Below are 25,202 nucleotides of genomic sequence, written 5' to 3'. Positions count from 1 at the left end.
TTAAGCTAACAGGCACACAGCCCCACGGAACCAAAGCGAATGTGTACGAAGGCTGGAATAGCTCATCAGAATAGCAAAGAAGGACAGATACATGTCCTACACTGAGAAAGGAAGAAAGAAAAGTGAATGACCTGCAGCACGAGTACCAATGTACAAAATACCCAGGGGAGTTCTGATACCAAAAGGGGCAGACGCCTTAAGAGAAATTGTGTAGTTTTAAGTAAAATAATTATCATAGAACCAGACGACTTTGGGAAGTCCCAATAACACGAAGAAAGAAAAATGTCCCTTTTCATGTAATTCTGGAGAGATTAGAAAATTTAAAAATTAGAGATGTTTTTTTTCTTTGATGAAGGGATGAGTTATATTCCTACAGAAGATAATTATGCTTTAATGCAAAGAACTGTATATAAAGATTGTGGAAAGGATACCATTGCTCTTCCAAGAGACTTTGAGACTGGGAGCTGAGGTGGTTGTGCAAGCCTCCCTTTTTCCTTTTTATGTATTTTTCTAAGGTGGTAGGGCCAGATAGTTGGTTAGAATTTGGAGAAAAGACTTTCTATGTTGGCCTTTATGTGCACCCTCAGCTTTAGGTTTGTTAGGTAGGGAACTTCCCTCATAGTGATAGGGCAGGTTAGGAGTTTTCCTTTATTTTAAATAAAACCATTTTGAACATGTAATTACGTTGTCCGAATCCTTCTTCTGATGGGTGTCAATAGCTTTCATATAAGAGCCTTGTTATGTTACAACGTTTTTATTCTGCATCAAATCACTACCGCAGAAGTCCCAGAGCACGTCAGCTTGTCTGAAAAGTGGTGCATTGTGGCACTAACAGGGGGTTTTGCACACTAATCTGTAAGGAAAGGGAAAAGGAGAAAGAGAGAGAGAGAGAAAGAAAGAAAGAAAGAGACAGGGTAGAAGATAAAAAAAGAGGTAACAAATAAGACAGTAAGGAAGGACTGTCATATCCCTCAATAGATTGAAGTTTGGAAGGTTTTCTGGATTGCAGAGCTTAAATAGTCATGTCAGATGTTTACAATGGATAACAATGCTTAGGGAAGGGATTACCTGTGATGACCCTGGGCAGAATTGGTTTGGGTAGCCTCCAGATAAGATTTTTAGGTTGGAGTATTTTTCTCCCTATTTTGTAAAGTTGTGAGCAAAATGTTTTTTAGGGTTAAAACAGGTAATTGTCATTCCCAATGGGGTAGTCATTGAGTACAAATATATTTCAACTTGAAAACAGATATCCCGAAGCCCTGGGACTGCATCTCACCAGCACTAAAATCTCTCCACTGGTTCCCGGTGACCGCAAGGATCATATTCAAAACCCGTTGGATCATCCACAAGGCTGTCTGGGGTCTGGGACCTCTTTACATCCAGCTTTCCCTCCCTAAATACCTCCCGGGCAAAGTGCTTCAATCTTCTGGCTCCAACTCTCTTCAGGTCAAACGTTTCTACAAGCAGAGAGTGGTAGGTAGATCCCTTTCCTCAGCTGTATCCTCCCTCTGTAACAGACTCCTCCCCACCCCCAGACTTGAGCCGGATCTTCTTAAGTTCCGGAAACTTCTCAAGACTTTCCTTTTTTCTTCTTCTTTTCCTCTCCCCCTCCCTTGCCAACTCTCCGTCTGCTGCTGCGACTGGGGCCTGGTCCCTTCAGAGTCATAGAGGGGCCAGACCCTACCAGACCCCCTGAATCCTTTGCCAGCACTTGCCCTCGGGCTCCCTTCCCTGGACTATCCCAACTTGGTCCTTCCTGTCCACCGCACTCATCCTACCTTCCCCTCACCTTCCCCAGGCACTTTTGATTCCCATTTCCCCCCGTCTTATCTTGTGGCGCCGGGAAACACCTGTGTGCAGGTGCAATACAAATGTCCAATAAATACATAAATTATACATACTTCTATGTACCTAGTAATTCATTATAAGATGCAGTTTTACCGGAAATGTCTGTTTCAGATCAGGCAGTAATGCTAGGACTCCTTCCAGAGGTACTGCTTGCTGGGTCTCATGATACAAACATATTCAGTTAGCTTTTGTGGTGGAAGCAGGGGAGCAGGCTCCTATATTGTTTGTTTCTTACTTTTTGTTGGGAGTATTTTTACTCCCTGCTTTTAATGGTTGGGTGTCTTTATCTATTTGTAGGGACTAAAAGTGTCTGGGATGCTGCCTATTTGTAGGACTAGGTATGGAGAAAGCCCATTTCAGAAATAGGCTTGCATATCCCTTGGTGAAATGGCCTTGGTGAGAAACAGAAGTGGTAATGTGTGCCCTCAGATGATTGAAATAAGTGTTGGTGTGTACTCAGATGATTTACAAAATTGAAATGTGTACCCTCAGATGAATGACTGATGTGATACTGCGTGCCCATGAGGAGTGGCGGAAGTATGTGTCCTCAGATCAGTGACAGAATTGGTTATGTTTATTTTCAGATGAGTGGAATAATTAGTAATCTTTGTCCTCTGTAAGTGACAGAAGTGGTAATGTGTGCTGTGGTGAACCAGAAGAAGGACTCAGACTACATTGCGTCATTGTTAAAGATGCTTATTTAAATAGAAAAATGCCTAACTATCCCTATCTCTGTGACAGAAGTTCCCTACCTGGCACAAGTGAACTAAGGGCATACGTCAAGTCCAAAGTAAAAGGTCTTCTCTCCGAATCCTTACCAACTTACTGGCCCTAGCATTTTAGAAAACACTCAACTAAAAGGAAAAAGGGAAGCTAGCAGAATAGAAACGCTATGGGCTTCTGCCAGACCCAACTTGTTATTGACTTCCTCTCAGTCTCAAAATCCCTTTAACATATAATAGTATGATCTTCACAATCTTCCGATAGAGTCTCCTGGTTAAAATTATAAGTATCTTCTGTAAGGGTTTCACTTTCCCCTTGATAAAGAAAGCTGTTTCTTCTTTTACTTTTCTCAGGTTTTATTTCAAATGCCCAAATCCCTCCAAGATTACTTGAAAAGACACTTCTATGTCTCCTAACTTTGTGACGCTGGAACTCCCCAAAGTCCTGTGGCTCTTTGGCAGGTGTCTGGTTTCTCAATTACAATATTTAACGTAAGGTGTCTACCCGCTCGGATATTGCAGATCCCATAGCCTCGTGCAATTTGCTAATTCCCATAGCCTCATGCACTTTGTTAGCCTTGCTGCAGGTCATTCCGCTTCCTTTCACTCTGGATATTGCAGATTCCCGTGGCGTCATGCACTTCGTTAGCCTTGCTGCAGGGCATTCCGCTTCCTTTCACTCTGAATATTGCAGATTCCCGTGGCCTCATGCACTTTGCTAGCCTTGCTGCAGGGCATTCCGCTTCCTTTCACTCTGTTACTTGTTGGAGGTGTGTCTGTCTTTAGTAGCCTGGTCCGCTCTTCGAGACTTGATATATAGCATATGTATTTTGTTCACTTCATTCTTTACAGGACGTGGGCCTGTTAGCTTCTCTTTATTTCTCGTGCCATTGGCAGCTATTACGGCCTCGATATACAGTGTTTTTCCCTCTGTTTTAGCGGGATCGTATGCCCATTAGCTTCTCTTACATTCTTGTGCTTTTGGAGGCTATTCCAGCCTTGATGGAATAGCCTCCAAAAGCACACTCACAATCTTGAAGCCATATCGCTTTCCCTCTGTTGTAGCAGGGCCATGTTCTCTGTTTCTCGTACCTGTGTAGGTTAGTGTACTGGAAATCAACAGTCATCGGCCTCACTGGCATCAACAAGTCAGTAGTGTGTTTCCCTGTCGGTGCTTCGCTCTGCGGGAAAGGGGCTAGCCAGGGTGGAGCTCAGGAACCCGGGCTCCATTCTTGTCTCTGGTCTCGGTTGCTAGGCAGCGGGCTCACCACTGCTCTTCAGTGGTTGTGCCACCAGAGAACATGGTTGTCTTCCCATCGTATCTCTTTCCCTGACCGGAGCCTCTTGATTGGTCAACGCACCCGCTGTACAGACTCCAGGTAGCGGTTCTCGCTTCATTCATGCCACCGCTGGGCTCTGCAGCTTGACATGGCTCTGCCCCTTCAGGACATCAATACTACAGAGGCTCGCCTCTGCGTAGCGGTTGTCCTCCCTCTGTGGGAGTCTCTCCTCCATTCACAGTCTGCTCTCTCTTTATACACGTATTGGAACAAAAGGAATTGTGTCTTTCTTCCTTGATCATGGCCTTCAGGTGACGTTCATCATTGCCTGAAGGTGTCAGGAATGGCACTCTGTCAAGAGTGGCACAGGCTACCCAGGTAGGTGTTGGGTGGCCGTGCTGAAGTAAGGTAGCAGATAAGCACACACAGCAGGAAGTTCAACAAGAAAGAAGAGTAGGAAACTGTAGCTGTGAGCCAAAAGGGGCAAAAGATACAAAGGTACAAACAAACTGGATTCCCTCTTGGGGTGTATGCTGAAAGGGGAAAGAGTGTTCCACGAACCTTAGGAAACTCCAGCCTTCTGCACAGATTGCTATAACAGAGGCCCACGCTGTATGCTCATGGCTGGGAACAACAGGAGTGGGTGCCTGTAACACTGAAAACGCGACAAGGGAAGGGGCAGAGGTTGCCTGCCGGAAACCAACAGGCAAGCTCTGTACAAAGGGATTACATAAGACACATGAGAAGACAAGAACAGAAATAACCAGCGAAAAGGAAGTCAATGAACAATCTAGCAGAAGGAAATGAAGGAAAGGCAGTTAGAATGAAGTAGATAACCTAAGGTGGAGTACAGAGGACTCAAGGAAGAGAACAAGGGAGCAGCAGTCAGGAAAACAGAATGGCTGCAAAGTAGGAAGCAGGTCTGCAGTCAAGAGTGGCACTAGGTGCAGGCAAACTGTAGTGGACTGAGGAGGACTGTAGTAGGCTGCAAGGCAGGGAGTCCAGAAGAACAGGACAGAGAGAGATAGGCTGCAAGGAAGGAGCCCAGAGGACACGGGCTGTAGGCAGCGGAGGGAGCAAGCTGCAAGGAAGGAGCCCAGAGGACAAGGGCTGTAGGCAGCGAAGAGGTGCAGGCTGAAAGGTAGGGAGCCCAGAGGACAAGGGCTTGGAGACAACAAAGGGTTGCAAGCTGCAAGGTAGGGAGCCCAGAGGACAAGGGCTGTAGGCAGCCGGAGTGAGGCAGGCTGCAGGGCAGGGAGCCCAGAGGACAAGGACTGTAGGCAGCCGGAGTGAGGCAGGCTGCAGGGCAGGGAGCCCAGAGGACAAGGACGGTAGGCAGCCGGAGTGAGGCAGGCTGCAGGGCAGGGAGCCCAGAGGACAAGGACTGTAGGCAGCTGGAGTGAGGCAGGCTGCAGGGCAGGGAGCCCAGAGGACAAGGACTGTAGGCAGCCGGAGTGAGGCAGGCTGCAAGGCAAGGAGCCCAGAAGAGCAGGGCAGCTGACTGTAGAGGGCTGCAGAGGACTGTAATAGGCTGCAAGGCAGGAAGCCCAGAGGACAATGGCTCTAGGTAGAAGGCAGGTGAGCGTGATCGGCTGCAAGGCTGGGAGCCCGGAAAGGGCACTAGACCAAAACAGGATAATGCAGCAACAGGAACAGCATACAAAGTAAAGGGTCACGGCAAAAAGGAGTGGGGAGATCTCAAGATGCAAGACACTGTGCTCCTGCAGGCAGCTGCTTATATGCAGCCCTGCCCTGTTCTGAGGCAGGCTAATTGACAGCACCTGGAGCAGCACACCTGAAGACAATCTGCCTCCTCCCTCTCTGGTCCTGAGCAGGTGGAAGCAGCACTGGCCGCTAGGGCTTCTGGGGATTGTGGTCCCAATAACGAGGAATGAGAATAGTCGGGAATTGAGGACTGTAGCCAGGTGCATTATGGGAAATGTAGTTAATTGAATAAAACAAGAAAGGACCAAAGTTGAGCAAATGGAAATAAAAGACCAAGGCGTGAATAGGAGTTGTTCAAAGAGGATTAGGAGGATAAATGAGTACCAAGTGGTCCATGATGGTTGCCAATGCGTGCGCCAACGGCGCGGGCATGACAGAAGGCAAAAGAAGGATTTTTGGTGATTACAGTCATAACAGGAGAAGCCAACGTTTTTCCAACATCCATATATGTAAAAAGGGTGGTTTTGACTAGAAGGTCCTTATTGGAATCGGTGTCCATGTCCCCAAGAGTGGAGTCAAACCCGGTGATGTCCCACTTGCCCAGACCTCTAGGGAGGGTCTTGCTTAGCAGTCTCACATCGCTAGCCTCAAAGGGGGTGGCTCCCCTCTTGGGGAGAAGGGACAAATTGTCCAGATTCGTCACAGGGCCCTTCGATGGGTGGAGTAAGTGGTAATGCGTGTTCTCGGTCAATGGCAATTATAAGAGATGAGTGAAAATACTGATAACACAGGTCACTGATGAGTAAGTAAAGTTGTAATGTGCATTTCTAGATGTGTTGAATGAGTGTTAATGTATACCCTCATAACATCCCCCTACAGAGGAGGCCATGGTGGAACTTCTCTAGAGATAACATACTTGGAATATCTCCTTGCTGATAGAACTATGAACAATGACCTCCCCATGTCTATTGTACATCTCATCATTGCAGGTGACCGTTGGCAATCTTGTCATCACAGATCAGTCTTGAGGCGGCATTGCCATTGTAGCTAGGGCCTAAGAGATCATTTTCCCAGACACAGGATCATGTGATACATTCTTACATATAGCACTGTAGGAGAACTCGCAGGTCATAGGAAACCTTCTCCAAGCAGATAAGATAAACAAAGGTTGACCCCCTTGTATCCCTTATATAAAATGCTGCTGGAAGGGAGAACCTGCCCAAACCATTCTCGTCACCCTATTCATAGTGAGACATATCCCCCTTTGCACTGCTTTGATAAACAGGAAGCCCAAAATAAATCCTAATTTGCAAGAGAGCCAAGCTGCTTCCTGATCTCTGTCACTTACCCACTCCCACCCCCCAAGAGTGTGGCATGAGTAGCTGCTGAGACCAGCCACCAGTCCAGTGCGACCCACTTTCATTGTGGGGGGTGGGAGGGCTGGCGTCGCCGGGTGTGAGCAAATGGAGGAAGGGAAGGCGGGCTGGGGAGGCTGCGCCAAAGAGCCCTCAGCTTCTCGCCAGACAAAGCTGTACACAGAGGGCGGAAGTTTCAATCAGAACATCGGTAAGGTGCTTCCTCTCCTTCCAGATATGGGCGTCCATCATATCCTGTCCCAGCTGTAAACAGTCAGGAGAGGAGAAGGGCACGGTGCGCGCGCATAACCCTCCACCCCAAACCCCTCAGACAAGGGCTTTCACAAGCACACAGGGGAATGTCAACAGAAACACAAGTAACACACAACAACGCGCGCGCACACATGCACACAAACATGCCCACGTCACGTGTACACACTAGTGCGTAGGAAAAGAGACCCTTCATACACAGAGTCCCCAACACGCCCTCAAAGCCACAATCACACACGCAGGCACTACCACATCGCACACAGATATATAAAAGGAGAGGATCACGCGCGCACGCACATACACCCAGTAAAATACGACGTAGACACACATGCACATACCCACACACGGGGATGTAGGCAGATGCACACACAGTCCCTCGAGTGAATACAGAACTACAAGCATGCGCGTGTATTTAAATAGAAACACAAAAACCGGCGAAACGCTTTCTCGCAAAAATACAGGGGTATTACAGAATAATAAAATACAAAAGTGCGCAGAAACACGTGCATGCGGACATGTGCACGCAATGAACACGAGAGTGGCGAAAACAGTTCTATGTATATGGATATAGAGCACACCTATTGTCATGTGCATGAAGACAAAACATCCAGGTATACAACGATGCCGGAACACCTCTATGGACAAGTACACACAAGCAGAAGCATGCTTAAAAAAGTATACAGATGTGCATGCAGGCACACACAAGCAGAGTGGTACACATGTGAACACAGCCTAAAACGCAGTGGAGCAAGATGACGTGGGCTAACAGAATTCTCATTCAATTTTATATTGCTATAACCAAAAACAGTTGCCACCTCGCCACACAACACGAGACGTTGAACACCCAGTATTTAACAGGGCAAACGTTTCAGCATTTACGGTGGTAGTTCCAAAGCTAAGCGTGCTGGCCTGGGCCCGGTGAGGACCCGTAGCAAGTACGTCATGAGAGTGGACTCTCATGCACATTGTGATGGCCAGGTACGCCTCACAAGGAGTCGTGCGCATGCTGCAATGGCAAAGCGTTGTGGACTCGGCTGGAGTCTTCAGCACATCATCAGTGTGGGGCATGATAGCCTCTGATGGAGTCTCATGACGGGGTGATTTAGCTTCCGATGGAGTCCCATGTGAATTAGGAGTGTGGGTTGTTGTACACTCTGGGCCTCATTCCGAGATTGGAGGCAGCCATGGCGCTATTAGCGCCATGGCTGCCTCCAAAACCGGGTCCAGGACTGGTCTGGTGAATGGGGACTTACCGGGACATTCCGACCTGTGCGGACCCGGTAAGTCCCCATTCAACCAACCATTCCCGATTCCCATTTGAGCCCCCGTGGGGCTCAATGGGAATGGGGAAGGCTCTAATTACGGGCCCGCAAATAGCGGGCCCGCTATTAGCGCCCTGGTCCCTTAGCGGGACCCGCAAAGAACGTGTGGTCAGACCACACGTCCTTCGCGGCTCCCGCTAAGGGACCTCGGAACTGGGCGGTAAGGGTTTAATGGCACCGGTCTCCTTGCCGGTGACCGTTAACCCTTACCGCCCAACTCGGAATGAGGCCCTCTGTGTCTCATGCGGATCGTGAGGGTGGGGCGTTGAAGCCTCTCAACGCGCACGTGTACATTATAAGGGTGTTGTGTTGTAGGCTCAGATGGACTCTTATGTACATCATGAAGGTCCTACATGATAGCATTGTTGTAACCTTAGATTCAATCTCATGATCATGAAGAGTGTGGGTTGTTGTACGCTCTGCATCTCATGTGGATCATGAGTGTGGGTTGTTGTAGACTCTGCATCTCATGTGGATCATGAGTGCAGGGTTGTAGACTCTGCATCTCATGTGAATTACGAGAGTGGGTTGTTGTAGACTCTGCATCTCATGTGGACCATGAGTGTGGGTTGTAGTAGACTCTACATCTCATGTGGATCATGAGTGCAGGGTTGATGTAGACTCTGCATCTCTTGTGAATTATGAGAGTGGGGTGTTGCAGACTCTGCATCTCATGTGAATTATGAGTGTGGGTTGTTGTAGGTTCTGCATCTCATGTGGATCATGAGTGCAGGGTTGACGTTGACTCTGCATCTCATGTGAATTATGAGAGTGGGTTGTTGTAGACTCTGCATCTCATGTGAATTATGAGAGTGGTTGGCTATAGGCTCTGCATCTCATGTGGATCATGAGTGTGGGGTGTTGTAGGCTCTGCATCTCATGTGAATTATGAGAGTGGGATGTGAATTATGAGAGTGGGTTTATCTAGCCTCTCCATCTCATGTGAATTATGAGTGTGCGTGGTTGTAGACTGTGCATCTCATGTGGATCATGAGTGTGGGGTGTTGTAGGCTCTGCGTCTCGTGGATCATCAGTGTGGGTGGTTGTAGGCTCTGCATCTCATGTGGATCATGAGTGTGGGGTGCTGTAGACTCTCCATCTCATGTGGATCATGAGTGTGGGGTGTTGTAGGCTCTGCATCTCATGGGTAATTATGAGAGTGGGTTGTTGTAGCCTTTGCATCTCATTTGAATTATGAATGTGGGTGGTTGTAGGCTCTGCATCTCATGTGGATCATGAGTGAAGGGTGTTGTAGACTCTGCATCTCATGTGGATCATGGTTGTGGGGTGTTGTAGATTCTGCATCTCATGTGGATCATGAGTGTGGGGTGTTGTAGATTCTGCATCTCATGTGGATCATGAGTGCGGGGTGTTGTACATTCTGCATCTCATGTGGATCATGAGTGCGGGGTGTTGTAGATTCTGCATCTCTTGTGGATCCTGACGGCGAGGTGCTGTAGAGTGCATCTCATGTGGATCATGAGTGTGGGGTGTTGTAGATTCTGCATCTCATGTGGATCATGAGTGTGGAGTGTTGTAGATTCTGCATCTCATGTGGATCATGAGTGCGGGGTGTTGTACATTCTGCATCTCATGTGGATCATGAGTGCGGGGTGTTGTAGATTCTGCATCTCTTGTGGATCCTGAGGGCGAGGTGCTGTAGACTGCATCTCATGTGGATCATGAGTGTGGGGTGTTGTAGATTCTGCATCTCATGTGGATCATGAGTGTGGGGTGCTGTAGACTCTGCATCTCATGTGGATCATGAGTGTGGGGTGTTGTAGATTCTGCATCTCATGTGGATCATGAGTGCGGAGTGTTGTAGATTCTGCATCTCTTGTGGATCATGAGTGTGGGGTGCTGTAGACTGTGCATCTCATGTGGATCATGAGTGCGGGGTGTTGTAGATTCTGCATCTCATGTGGATCATGAGTGCGGGGTGTTGTAGATTCTGCATCTCTTGTGGATCATGAGGGTGGGGTGCTGTAGACTCTGCATCTCATGTGGATCATGAGTGCGGGGTGTTGTAGATTCTACATCTCATATGGATCATGAGTGCGGGGTGTTGTAGATTCTGCATCTCATGTGGATCATGAGTGTGGAGTGTTGTAGATTCTGCATCTCTTGTGGATCATGAGTGTGGGGTGCTGTAGACTCTGCATCTCATGTGGATCATGAGTGCGGGGTGTTGTACATTCTACATCTCATGTGGATCATGAGTGCGGGGTGTTGTAGATTCTGCATCTCTTGTGGATCATGAGGGTGGGGTGCTGTAGACTGCATCTCATGTGGATCATGAGTGCGGGGTGTTGTAGATTCTACATCTCATGTGGATCATGAGTGTGGGGTGCTGTAGACTCTGCATCTCATGTGGATCATGAGTGCGGGGTGTTGTAAATTCTGCATCTCATGTGGATCATGAGGGTGGGGTGCTGTAGACTCTGCATCTCATGTGGATCATGAGTGCGGGGTGTTGTAGATTCTGCATCTCTTGTGGATCATGAGGGTGGGGTGCTGTAGACTCTGCATCTCATGTGGATCATGAGTGCGGGGTGTTGTAGATTCTGCATCTCTTGTGGATCATGAGGGTGGGGTGCTGTAGACTCTGCATCTCATGTGGATCATGAGTGCGGGGTGTTGTAGATTCTACATCTCATATGGATCATGAGTGCGGGGTGTTGTAGATTCTGCATCTCATGTGGATCATGAGTGTCGAGTGTTGTAGATTCTGCATCTCTTGTGGATCATGAGTGTGGGGTGCTGTAGACTCTGCATCTCATGTGGATCATGAGTGCGGGGTGTTGTACATTCTACATCTCATGTGGATCATGAGTGCGGGGTGTTGTAGATTCTGCATCTCTTGTGGATCATGAGGGTGGGGTGCTGTAGACTGCATCTCATGTGGATCATGAGTGCGGGGTGTTGTAGATTCTACATCTCATGTGGATCATGAGTGTGGGGTGCTGTAGATTCTGTATCTCATGTGGATCATGAGTGCGGGGTGTTGTAGATTCTGCATCTCATGTGGATCATGAGTGCGGGGTGTTGTAGATTCTGCATCTCTTGTGGATCATGAGGGTGGGGTGCTGTAGACTCTGCATCTCATGTGGATCATGAGTGCGGGGTGTTGTAGATTCTACATCTCATGTGGATCATGAGTGCGGGGTGTTGTAGATTCTGCATCTCATGTGGATCATGAGTGTGGAGTGTTGTAGATTCTGCATCTCTTGTGGATCATGAGTGCGGGGTGCTGTAGACTCTGCATCTCATGTGGATCATGAGTGCGGGGTGTTGTACATTCTACATCTCATGTGGATCATGAGTGCGGGGTGTTGTAGATTCTGCATCTCTTGTGGATCATGAGGGTGGGGTGCTGTAGACTCTGCATCTCATGTGGATCATGAGTGCGGGGTGTTGTAGATTCTATATATCATGTGGATCATGAGTGTGGGGTGCTGTAGACTCTGCATCTCATGTGGATCATGAGTGCGGGGTGTTGTACATTCTACATCTCATGTGGATCATGAGTGCGGGGTGTTGTAGATTCTGCATCTCTTGTGGATCATGAGGGTGGGGTGCTGTAGACTCTGCATCTCATGTGGATCATGAGTGCGGGGTGTTGTAGATTCTGCATCTCATGTGGATCATGAGTGTGGGGTGCTGTAGACTCTGCATCTCATGTGGATCATGAGTGCGGGGTGTTGTAGATTCTGCATCTCATGTGGATCATGAGTGCGGAGTGTTGTAGATTCTGCATTTCTTGTGGATCATGAGTGCGGGGTGTTGTAGATTCTACATCTCATGTGGATCATGAGTGCGGGGTGTTGCAGGCTCCCAGGTAGTTGGCCAATGTGCAGGCTCAGGGATATCTACTGGCACCATCCCAGCAAAGGGAACCTGGCACTGCTGTCAAATGGTGTTTAAACCTGCTGGCTGGGAGGGAGGATTCTAAGAAACCTCCCAGGTGACATTTTGGTCGAAGAAAAAAGTAATGTGAGATATTAAATATCACCATTCAACCTGCTTAAGAAGCTGTGTTTCCCACCGTGTTTTTAAACGTGGGTTGTGCCCATAAATGGAACTGCCACAAATGGTTTGTGAGTTAGGTTACAGATTTTACCAGCCACACACCTTCAACGCTCTGACGTTTATTTCACTTGAAAAACATGGAGGGAGGTGGTCTCAAAAGATCTTTGGAAATGTGTGTGCCTCTATTTGCTTACAGGGTCCTGGCTGGGTTGGAGATGTCTTACCCAAGCTTGTGTAGCGTGTATTCCGGGATCTATCTCCAGATTTCATGGGATATCCCACATTGCGTTGTGGGGGAAGATGTTTGCTTTGCTGTTTGAACGGGAGTGTCAGGCAGCCATGAGATGCCGATCATGGAACAGGTACCCCCAGATCTTCAAGAGGGGACAGTCTGGGTTCTGAAGGACAGACTAATGTAATCTGTGCACCTATGAGAGAGTGCCCTTCAGCTGAGAGATACAGAGTCTGCAACCGGTGGGCAGAACACAGTGGGAACTTTGCATTGATGTTATGTTATGCTAAAAGGATATTTATACTGCACACTATCACGCCTGTCGCTCTGATGGATCGGAAAAGCGAGAGGGTAGGGTAAATTAGTAGGACTGAGCGAATCAAAAAATATATTATTTTATCGGTTATATGGAAATGTAAGGTCACTTTTAAAGTTCAGCCAGAGTGTTGAAGACATATCCTTTCAGTGAAATTCGTGGTCAGTGCCGGCATCAGGGAGATCAGAGCCAATCTGGTATGTTCCCTCGAGTTCTTCATGGTTTGAGATGTTTGTTTATGCAGGTATGCAATGTGCCCCAATGGAGTTCATTTTATAACAGTGACTGAAGCTTCTCTGAGGACAATTCTATTGTGTGGATGTCTAGCATTTGGGCTGCAATATAAAAAGAAACATGAGATTGTGAAAGAAATTCCTTTAACAGCTGTAGGACAATGACCCTTAGCAGATGCTCCATGTCTCCCTAGAAGGGGAAAGTGCCAGCTGTCAACTTCCTTGCTTCTTCCCAGGAATCCCACTCCTTACTCCTCTCCTTCCTCAGCCTTCATCCTCACTCATCAGTCCTCACGCTTCCTTCCTTCTCACATCTCATTCCTTCTTCCCAAGCCTTCTCACTCATCATGCTGTGGACATTTTAGGACATTACAAATTGTCCACAGAGGTCATCTATGATTCTTCAATCCTCATCCCCAGTCATGAGTTGCCATCCTAACGCTTCTAACAGAATTGCTCCTCTTTACAAATCATGTATCAGTCAATACTATCCCTCTTTAGTTATTATTCCACCTTCCCCAGTAATCATTCCTCCTGATCAGTCATCATTCCCCCTCGCTTATCATTCCCCCTCCCCAGTCACTATGTCTCATCCTCTGTCATCAATCCGCCTCCCCAGCCATCATTCCGATTACCGAGCCAGTATTCCTACTCAGATTGACTGAGAAGGTGGTGTGAGGAAGAGAAACAAGGATGTCCTAAAATTGACTCTCTATATGTACACCTTAGGACATCCTTATTTCTCCTCCTCACTCATCAATTTCTATTCCTATTTCTAATGAGTAAACAAGAGCAGGGTGTTAGGAAAGAGAATTAAAACTGCTCAGTGGGAAGGATAAAGGAGGATGTCCTACAATACACACTAGTGTGTCCATTTTAGGACATTCTCATACCTCCTCTACACACCACCTTCTCAGACACCCTCCTCACTCTTCAGACTGTATCATAATGGGCTTCCCATTAAAGTACGTTATGTGCTATAATCCTACAACTGTGTGCAATATTTAGATTCAATACGTTGAAGCTGTCCAAATAAATGTGTGTTTATCCACAATATTTCTGGGACTGCCATGTTTAATGCCTTACAGCCTTGGAAGCACTGTGTGAGTTGTGAAGAGAAGAATGAATGTGTGGGGTGTGAGGATGACCACTGATGACTGGGGCGAAGGAATGGTGACAGACGACTGAGGAGAAGGAATGATGGCTGAGGGGTAGGAATGATGAATAGGAAGTTGGCTCGATGATTGAGAGGACATGATAATTGGGTGTGACGAAATGCCTAGTGCAGGAACACATGAATGAGTAGTGAATACAATTCCTATCCAGCCCGACATAACAACAAAACCAGACATAATGCCAATCATAAAGGTGAAACAGACAGCCCAATAAGTATACGTCGGTCGGTTAGCGTAAGCCGAGGGCAGGCTATCCCCCTCAGGTGGGGCTTTGACTGGTACAGGAGTAATCCAGACATCAATAGTAACTGTGGTACCAAAATAAAAGAATGTCCAACAAAGGTTTTATAATAGGATCTTTAGTTAAACTAACAAAAAAATCACACGATTAAAAATACTAATGTCCCACCCCTGTAAGGAAAAACATAAAGAAAGCAGACTCTAAAATAAGAGGGCACTCTGGGTTTGTCAACGGGGTGCCCAGGCAAATATCTCAGCACCAAAATGTTAAGTGTAGTGGATATGTCTTTCAGAAAGGTAGAGAAGGTGGCCCAAATGTCAATAGTGACCTTTAAGGTTGGCCAGTGATATAGGGCCACTTCAAATACTTGTATTGATGGTCTTGATGGTGATGGTGTGAAGCAGGCTTTTTGGCATCGAACCAGGAGTATGGACACTTTTGGCGCCATGCCAGGATTAAGTTGGGGAGTGGCAGTGATGGGCTCCAACAATGCATTGATATTCGGCAGTGGTAACAGTTTGTGTGTCAATGACGCTGAGATGTAGCAGGCGGTGTTGGGTCAGCTGCGCTGGAAGAATTGGCAGCCTCAGGTGCAGAGATTGGCTCAACACAGTGTTTGGGCACAGCAGCAGCGATGGCTTGGACCTCAAAGTGTCTGGTAACCAGGCATGCAGTGTCATTTGTGGACACTAAAAGACTTGATGGGTCTTGCAAGTGGAGCTTGGGCATCGAATGAAACTTGGTGACGCGCGAGGGTTTGTGCATTGTAATCAAAGGCGATTCCCTTGCAGCAGATTAGACAGCTTTTAAAGTGCCCAAACTGATGTTGAGATGGTTCGGAGCTGCAGGAAGAGCCCGTGGTTACCTCCATGGTTCGTTGGTTGCAGGGCGGCCCAGTCCAGGGTCTAATGTGGCAAGATACGTTTTTTCTTCTAACCTTCCCAACCAGGAAGGTTTGTAGAAAGCACTTGGAGGCTTCTGTCACCTGCAGTGAGCTGGGTCCCTGTGTACCAGTGTCTCGGTTGCAGTAGGCCTTGTCCATTCAGCTGCTTATCCTAAATAGGCCCTTGGGATGGTTCTGGAGAAATGCCAGCGCTTGGTCATTACCTGTCGGGGAGAAGATTTTGGAGTAGTTTGTACTCCCAATCAGGTTCCAGTGAAACATTCGTCAGAAGTGCCCAAATGTGAGTTCCCTAAAGGGACTAGAAGGGGAAAACAGGCTTAAATGCATAACAGGTAAATGTGATAAAAACTATTGGAAAATGGCAAATAATGGGGACTAATCTCAATTAAACATGCAAGAAAATCTCATTAGGTTTGAACGTGGGCCCACAGTTTTGGAGGAGTCATTGAAACTGTCCTTCGATGTTGATGATATTTTTAAAATTACGAAGAATAGTGTTAGTTCTTGGGCTCCGGGTCCCAATGGGTTGTGCAATCAAGGTTTTAAGTTACACACAGAATTATGGGCAAATAAGTTATACACTCTCTTCTGTAAAATATTTGGAAAATAAATAAATGCCAATTACCTGGAAAACTGTGTATGTGGTCCCTATATTTAAAAGGGGTAACCAATTAGATCCGCACAACTGTCGACCAATTGCTCTGCTGGACGCTGATGCAAAGGTCGTTTCATCACTGGTCCTTAAGAAACTAAATGATTGGGCCGTTTAAAAGGAGGTGTAACACTTTTCCCGGGAACTATAATGGACTCAAAGAACACTAGGTAGATTTGGTTTGTTTGTTTGTTTGTTTATTTATATTGTGCACAAAACCCTAAGGTATCTAGGTGCTTAAACTTAGTTACAGTGCTTCAGGTTACAGAAAAGGAAGCGTGCAAGGTGGATTACCACATCACAGAAGTTGCAAAAAAGTAATATATCATACGCAAAGTGCAAAGAGAGTAGTATAAGGTGATTTCAAGCCTGACCCCATGTTACAGGCAACAGCAGCACACAAATGCAGATGACAATTCAGTAGGTAGATACATGGTGCCTAACCCATCTTACAGGGCGGCAGCAGCACACAAATGCAAAACGTCCAGTAAAAGGCAAATACATGGTGCCTACCTCATTTTGCATGGCAGTAGGACACAAGTGTGAGTGTCAAATCAGTGGGCAAATACATGGTTCCTACCCCAACTTACAGGGCGGCAGCAGCGGTCCAGCAATAGGCAGTTATATGGTGCCTACCCCATGTTGCAGGGCGGCAGCAGCACGCAAGTGCAAGGGTCCAGCAATAGGCAAATACATGGTGACTATCCCATGTTACAGGGCGGCAGCAGCCCACAAATGCAAAAGTCCAGCAATAGGCAAATACATGGTGCCTACCCCAATTTGCAGGGTGGCAGCAGCACGCAAGTGTAAGGGTCCAGCAATAGGCAAATACATGGTGCCTACCCCATGTTACAGGGCGGCAGCAGCACACAAATGCAGATGACAAATCATTTGGTAGATACATGGTGCCTAGCCCATCTTACAGGGCAGCAGCAGCACACAAATGCAAAAAGTCCAGCAATAGGCAAATATATGGTGCCTACCCCATGTTGCAGGGCAGCAGGACTCAAGTGCGAGTCTCAAATCAGTTGGAAAATACATGGTGCCTACCCCAATTTACAGCAAGGCAGCAGCGGTCCAGCAATAGGCAGTTATATGGTGCCTACCCCATGTTGCAGGGCGGCAGCAGCACGCAAGTGCAAGGGTCCAGCAATAGGCAAATACATGGTGCCTACCCCATGTTACAGGGTGGCAGCAGCCCACAAATGCAAAAGTCCAGCAATAGGCAAATACATCGTGCCTACCAACTTACAGGGTGGCAGCAGCACACAAATGCAAAGGTCCAGCAGTGGGCAATTATATGGTGCCTAGACCATGTTGCAGGGCAACAGCACACAAATGCGAATGTCAAATAAGTGGGCAAATACATGGTGCCTACCCCAATTTACAGGGCGGCAGCAGCACACAAATGCGAAGGTCCAACAATAGGCAATTATATGGTGCCTGCCCCATGTTGCAGGGCAGTAGAGTAGTACACAAATGTGAGTGTCAAAACAGTGGGCAAATACATGGTGCCTACCCCATGTTACAAGGCAAACGGCAGGATGAAAATAAAATACAGAAGATTAAGTGAAGGGCGTTATCAGGCTAGGAGGAGTGGGATGAGGGAGGGGGTGGGGGGCACGCAGCATCACAGGCAACCAAGGTGGAAGGGCATATAGCATCACAGGCGACCAAGGGGGAGGGGGACACACAGCATACAGCATCACTGGCGACCGGGGGGGTTCATACAGCCTCACAGTTGACCAAGGGGGGAGGTGCGGGGCACACAGCATCACAGGTGACCAGAGGAGGGAAGTTGGGGGGCACAGCATCACAGGCAACCAAGGGGGTTGTCGGGGGCACACAGCATCACTGGCAACCAAGAGGAAGGTGGTTGGGGGGCACACAGCATCACAGGTGACCAAGGGGGTGGTTGGGGGGCCCACATCATCACTGGCGACCATGGGGGGTGGGGTACACATAGCATCACAGGCGACCAAGGGTAGCGTACCTATAGCAGACAGGGAGCAGACAGGGCCTTCAACGTGGGCCTTAAATTGAAACGGGCCCGCTCCTGCCTCCCGGTTGGCATGATTGGCTGAAGTAGGAGAGGCCAACCAATGGGAGTGGGAGATGGCCAGGCAACAACAAAGGCACTCGGCGATGAGAGCGGCCATGTTGGGAAGGTGCCGCATCATGGGAGCGATGGTAAATAAAAAGCAAGGTGTTGCCGTTATTTTACCCCAACGTGGTAAAGGGGAGTGGAATAAGAACCACAAGATGGGTACGGCAGGGATCCTGCATTGCAGAGCAGAGGCACGCAGCTGGGCGGAGCGAAGCTCCCAGGCAAGGCTCAATCTTACCCAGACACGTGTGAGCGGCTGCTTTGTCCCGAGATGTCTGTGCTTTTCCTCCCGGCGGGCGGAGCACAATCAGCTAATCATAGGTAAGAGGAGAAATGAAGAAGAGCTTATAAAAACTATGTATGGGTAAAGGATGGACATTCAGTGGAGAACATGGTTCTCATTTACAAAAACTAGTGTCATCCTGGCCATAGTGTGTGGGATGGAAACATATGCAGAGGAAAAGCTGCAGTGGTTGAAGGTCTTTGAAGGGAAGCTCTGGAGGCAAAATCTTGGAAAGCCACAATCTACACCAAATAAGTCTATCCGCATGAACCTTGGCCTAACATCTTTAACAGCGTTAATTAATACAAAAAGAAGCCATTGCTAAAAATACTGGATGACGATGGCAAGACACTATATTGCTGGCATGCTTTGGAAGGTAGAAGGGAGGTTTGTTTTCTCATCCTGTTCCATGAAACAGCTGCAAGTTTCTTGCATAACATTTTATAACTCGATTGGGTGTTGTGCTGGATGATTATCTGAACAGCTCCCCCCCCCCTTCTGCCCAGAAAGCATTAATGGTCAATACAAATGCATGGGATAGAGCAAAGAATACTGCTCCGCTCCATGCAAAGCAAACTTACAAGGAATATGGCAGACAATCTTTCCCATATTTAAAACCTATGCATTACATATGCACCAACATCGATCAGAACCTGCACCGTTTTATTATGTTACTCAGATGTAATGTACTACCTACACATTGTTATGGGAGCCTGGACTCATATTCATTTAATGAACAGGAAATGTAGAATTTGTGAGTGTTCGTTTGAGACTTCCAGACACCTACTTACGTAATGATCCAAACTACAAAAACTCTACGAGATCCATTACTATAAGTTTGTTAACCGTATGCAAGATGTTGCTGAAAATCAATACTGGTCCACAGTGATGAGTGCTCACTCAAATGTGATGTTAAATGCTGCATACATGGTTTGGAATAGTGCATGCAAGGAAGCAGAAGCTAAGGTACCAGTAGGTTAGAAGTCAACAAGAAGTAGCAAGCAAAGAACTATGCTGGTGCATTCCTTTTTCATCTGTTGTCATCTTCATTTTATGTATTTATTATATATGAATGCTTCTGATATGTATATATTTAATTTGTTTTTAGTGCATGACATTTTAAGGTTTATGTTGAAACCAAATACACTTAATAAAACACATTAAAAAAAAAAAAGAATTGACTTTATTCAACGTTTGCCTAGTAAGAAAGGTGATCCCCAGGTCTTTGTCGCGAACATAGACTTATCGCTCGCATTCGACAAGGTAAAGTGGAACCATTTTTGGACTAAATCACAGGCTTGGAATATTCCTAACCATTTACTGAACATCTTTATTCATCTGCACATAAATACAAATCTAAAGGTTAGACAGAATCTGCGGGGTGATTTAACTAAGTCTATAAAAACTAAAGTAGGTTTAAGACAATGGGGCATTCTTGCTCTGCTGTTGACTCAGTGCCAAGATTGCTCAAGCAGCCTTTATCCCCACTATGGTGCGGGTACAAAGCTGTTCTGGTTTTCTTATGCAGATGACATCATTTTGTTAGATTGCACTCAGGTGGGACTCAAAAGCCTTTTTACAACTTTTGAAGATGACACTGCTATGAATGATTTAACAAATATTCCCATATACTAAAAGATCCTTCCCATGACTTATAAGACAAAGAAATCTTGTTCCAAATTGTGGTTACAAAAACAAGAACTGGACATGGTGGATGAACTGCAGTATTTAGGGTTTAATATATGTTTTAGACCCATTAAAAATAAGCTTCTGGAAATGTCAAAAAACAGGGATTTGAGATTGAGGAATCAACTGAAACAATTCCATAACAGATACAACAAATTCACCATGATTCCCGTAATCACATTGTATGAGAGTAAAGTTGTTCCTGGACTCATTTATGGGATGGAAACCTATAAGTTGCTCTTGATGGTAGAATTTACGTACTTTGAAGGTTACATCTGGAAATATGTGTTAACCCTACCGAAATCCACCCAATGATCGCTATCCGTTATGAGTTGGGCCTTGCCTCTTTAAATGCTAAATTACTTTGGAAACGCATCCTGTTGTGCAAAAATGCATTTGCCCACCACAAAATACTCTATCTGAGGATTTTAAAAATGATGGTCAAGAGGCTTGCAATATAATTGGTGAAAAATGTAAAAATAAACTTATGTCTAGGGTTGTTTTAGTTGGGGGTGTTTTGATAACATGAGTAAAGTAAAAATAAAGGATATTGGAATTGGACTGGTATGAGTCCTGCAGCCGATTAATAAAATATATATAAACGTCTGTCTGATTTAGCCTCTTCATATAAAAAGTTTGGGGTGCTGCCACCTTTCCCTTCCTCACAATCAAGATCCATCTTAATGAGATTGAGTTTAAACCTTGTAAAAACAAGAGAGAATACTGGTTTATGGGGAGGGAATAAAGACGTGAATATTCAACTTAGATTTTTGCAAATGGGTACCCAAACACCTAAAACATGTTGTTCTCGATTGTGAAACATTGATGAACTTAAGAATTTTATATTTTGGTTGTTTTGTCAATAATGTTGGTTTTATTATGCACAAGTCCTCTTGGGAAAGAATTTTTATGGGTATCTCAATTGCACTAACTTTTGCACCTTTTCACATTTTTGGATAAATCTTGCAGGAGAGAAAATATAACAATGCTTTTTACTCCTATTGTATGGGTTGGGCAAATTATTATCATGTTACTTGTTGGTGCTATAATTATATTTGTAACCGTAATATATGTTATAGTAGGTTTTAATTATAATTTTTGTTAAAGATTATGAATTCTCTTAGAAATGTATACATGGTATTCATGTATACATGGTATTATGCAGTTCTTAATGATGAAGATAAATGTATTAAGTTGTCTTTTTCTTTTTTGTGTAGGTTTATTTATAAACTATGAACGCAATTAAAACAAAAATCCCCAAGGCCCTCCCCCCCTCTTATATATGCAAAATGACACTGTGGATTGGTGCATAGCCAGCCTTTTATTAAAGGTCCAATCCAGGCTGCTGTAACAAATGTCTTCTACCTTCAGATGTCATACCCAGAGGGCTTTGTCTACAGGAAAGTGCGGAGGGAGACAGGAAGTTTGGGAGTGCTAGCAAAATCCAATATGGTGAGACTCCTCTTTGGACTGAAGCCGTCTCCTGGCCTACTCTAATTCCATCCCTTTTCTTTGTCTGCCTACATCAAAAGGTGTCAGTAATTAGCACCATGGTGAAACGTGACCACTGTAATGACAGGACTGCCTTTGAAGTATCCGTTTTCAGCTGAAACCTGAGGGAGTTCCCAGGAGGATGTGACAAGCCTATTCTGAGTATCAAAGAGAAGGCTTTCTGGGTGGGACCCACATGGTTGTTGTGGGTAAAGCCAACCCAGCTTAATGCACACCAGGACCTATCATGAATGAGTCACTTTTCACCAACTTGACAGTAAAATGACTTAGACAGTAAAATGACTTAACATTTTTGTGGCTTTATACTTGTGTAATCTCAGTAGTCACCATGCAAAACCAGATATTGCTTATATTTCGTTTTTTATCAACTACTACCATTCTACTGGAGTACCGATTATATTTTGAACTACAGGTGCATACAGTTAAAAACACTTCTGTCTGTTGAAAATGAGGAGCTGTGTTCAGGAATTCATTTTTTTTTTATTGATATTTTATTTCTATCGCGCTCGTACACAAGTGTTTCAGAGCGCGACAAGGCAAGGGAGGGGAACAGCGGAGAACAAAAACAGCGATCTTACTAGGCCCAGTGACATTGAGAACGCGCAAGTGCATGGGAGAGTGGGAGGGGAAAAGTGCATGGAAGGGGGGAGAGGTGGAAAGTGCGAAGCAGAGGAGAAACAGATAAATAACAATAAATAAATAATAAAGGCAACAAACAGTGGTAATGCAGCCAGCAAATTGCAAGTGCTAGGTTTAAGGCAGCAGACAGGGTAGGTCTGATAAGTGCAGGAAGAAAAAGGGGGGGCTGTATGGGTACAGATACAGACCCCAGTGCAAGGGGTGGCCCGGAGGCAGTGCAGGAGGGTGACAGGATGAGCAGGTACCTGGGCCCAAAAGACAGAGGGTGGCCAGGTGCACGGTGCCAAGAGAGAACAGATCAGCAGGGGAGAGGGGGAGCGAAGGCAGAAGAAAAGAGGAAGGTCTTGAAGTGCTTCCATAACCGGAGATGGTTCTCCTCAAGTTTTAGAGTGGCAGGGAGACTGTTCCAGAGGGAGGCCCCAGCCGAAGACAGAGATCTACCCCCAGCTCGTTTCTTAGAAAAACAACAGACCCTGAGTGAGTTGGAGGTAGAGGAGCGAAGAGCTCGAGAGGGGAGGTATTTGCAGAGGGATAGCTGAAGGTATTTTGGACCCAGGCCCCAGAAACCCTGTGGACAATGCAGAGGGTTTTGAATTTAATCCTTGCATCCACTGGGAGCCAGTGGAGAGATTTCAGAGCTGGAGAGATACCAGGGCTTGAGGCCAAGGACAAGTCTCGCAGTCCTGTTTTGGATTAGTTGCAGAGGGCAGAGAGTAGAGGCAGGTAGATTTAGAAAGAGGCTGTTACAATAGTCCAAGCTAGAGAGAACCAGAGCTTGAGATACCATGAGCTTCTGAGGGAAGGAAAGGAAAGGAAAGGCAGAGTACCTCTGAGGAGGTGCAGTCAGAAAATTGACTTTTTAGAGACCTCAGAGATGTGGGCGGAGAAGGAAAGAGTGGAGTCAAAGATGACCCTGAGGTTCTTAGCCTCGCAGGTGGGGGTAGGAGGAGGGCCAAGGGAGGCCGGCCAGAGAGTGAGGGGAAAGGATGGTGAAGGCATGTGTGACCCTTGAGCCTGCTATGTTGTCTCTGCAGGGCAGCTGCTGGGGATGGCAGTAGACTGTCACAACAAGGTACTTGGTTGCATTATGGTTTTTGGCATGGAACATTATGAAAGTGGGGTCTCATTGGCAAACCTCTCTTTCAGGAAGTGAATTACCTGCATAATTGTACCACTAAAAGTCAAAAAATCTCAGGCTATATCACCCACGCAGATGGAATTGCAAAACAAGGGAAGCAGGATTGAAGATTGAGCAGGCAAAATGTTGACTAAAGAGGAAAGGTGAAAACTTGTGGGTGTTGAGAAGAGGAGCATTAAAGAATGAGGACGATAACTGATGACAGGGGCAAAGATAAGAGAAGAAGGGCGACGCATGAGGACACATGAGAATGTCCTAAAATGTACTGTATGTGATGCGTTAAGAGGAGGAATGAGGTCTGAGAAGGACTGGTGAAGGGTGAGGACTGATGATTGAGGAGTAAGAAGGAGTTAGGGGGTGACGATGCCTTAAAACAGTTGCTGTACAGCTGGTTCCAAGTACGGCTGATTCCAAGTGCATCTTCGATATCTCGGCAGGGGTGTTGCTAGGTCTGTAAAAGACCTGGGGCTATGCTAATTTTGGGACTGTCGGGACTGGGGGCTAGCTAGCCTTTTTGGTTGTAACCCCTGAGCTTCTATCTTGGATTACAATTAAAAGACTCGGGCTATAGCCCCCTCAGCACCCCCCCTTAGTAAAAGCCTCTGGATCTCAGTATCTGTGTCAGTTGGTATCTGTATTAGAACGTGAACAGGTACGAGTCCAATGTTTAAAAATATATAACGTACACGTGAAACTGGCCAAAGCTCTCTGAAATGCGTTAAAGTCCGTCCAAATCTGCCAGATAACGGCAAATATAAGGAGTGAGAAGTGACGTATCTGTAAATTCAATTCCCAACGTGAGCCTTTTTCTGTCATGACCTGCTGGAGAAAAACAATGGAGGCAGAAATAGATGGCTTTAAGATGTGTTCATTAGCAAGCTCTTTCCGGAACATTCCCAGTACATTTCCACGTGCACGCTCCGTGAGGCCCAGAATATCCCACTTCCTGTTTACCTGCCAAGTCATTGGCTCTCGAGTTTACGCGGTAAACCCACTTTGGCTGTCTGAGTATTAGTGCTATCGTTATCAGTGCATGCCTCGGAGTTACTTTCATGTACGGGTCACAACTCACAAAAGGCACTTCTTCTGGTCCATCGTTTACCAAAAGTGTAGGAGCAGCAACTTAGGTATCGTAAGGAACAGTTTGGGATTTTAGGAGAACTCCTTTCAGCCCGATGGCTCTAAAAGTTCGGTAGAGCTGGGGTAGAATCGGTCACATATCAAGCACCCGGCTCCACTCACTAAGACTGATGATAGAGGTAACATAAGAGAATGGCCCGGAAGTGTGAGCAATAAGCCCCGCCTTTGAAACAACACGTTTACTACGTAGATAAGAAACTTTGAACAAATCATGGTAGCGGCATGTTAGCCAAAAGACACCTTTTTTTTCTTCCCAGCAAGAAAACCGGTAACACACAATCTTCAAAGGGTGGTAGCATAATTTAGCCTAAAACATATCTTGTTTTTAAATACTGCAGGGCCCCATAGACCCCTTCTGTGGGGGGTAATCGTCTATAGCGCCGCACGACAGGCGCATCGCCTCTAGGCACGTAGTGTGCGCATGGTGATGTTTCCCGAGACGCTGGAGTGCGG

General features: G+C 46.3%; 1 protein-coding gene across 3 annotated transcripts in view; it reads left to right on the top strand.

The window, feature by feature from the left end:
* Positions 1–25,202, top strand: part of SHANK3 (SH3 and multiple ankyrin repeat domains 3) — a 3,072,962-nt gene that overhangs the window by 176,343 nt on the left and 2,871,417 nt on the right. The window lies entirely within an intron of this gene.

This window comes from Ambystoma mexicanum, chromosome 12 (genome assembly GCF_040938575.1).
Source record: "Ambystoma mexicanum isolate Mex_15411 chromosome 12, UKY_AmexF1_1, whole genome shotgun sequence".
Taxonomy (NCBI): domain Eukaryota; kingdom Metazoa; phylum Chordata; class Amphibia; order Caudata; family Ambystomatidae; genus Ambystoma; species Ambystoma mexicanum.
Note: the sequence above shows the minus strand (reverse complement) of the source record. Positions and strands in the feature narration are given on the sequence as shown.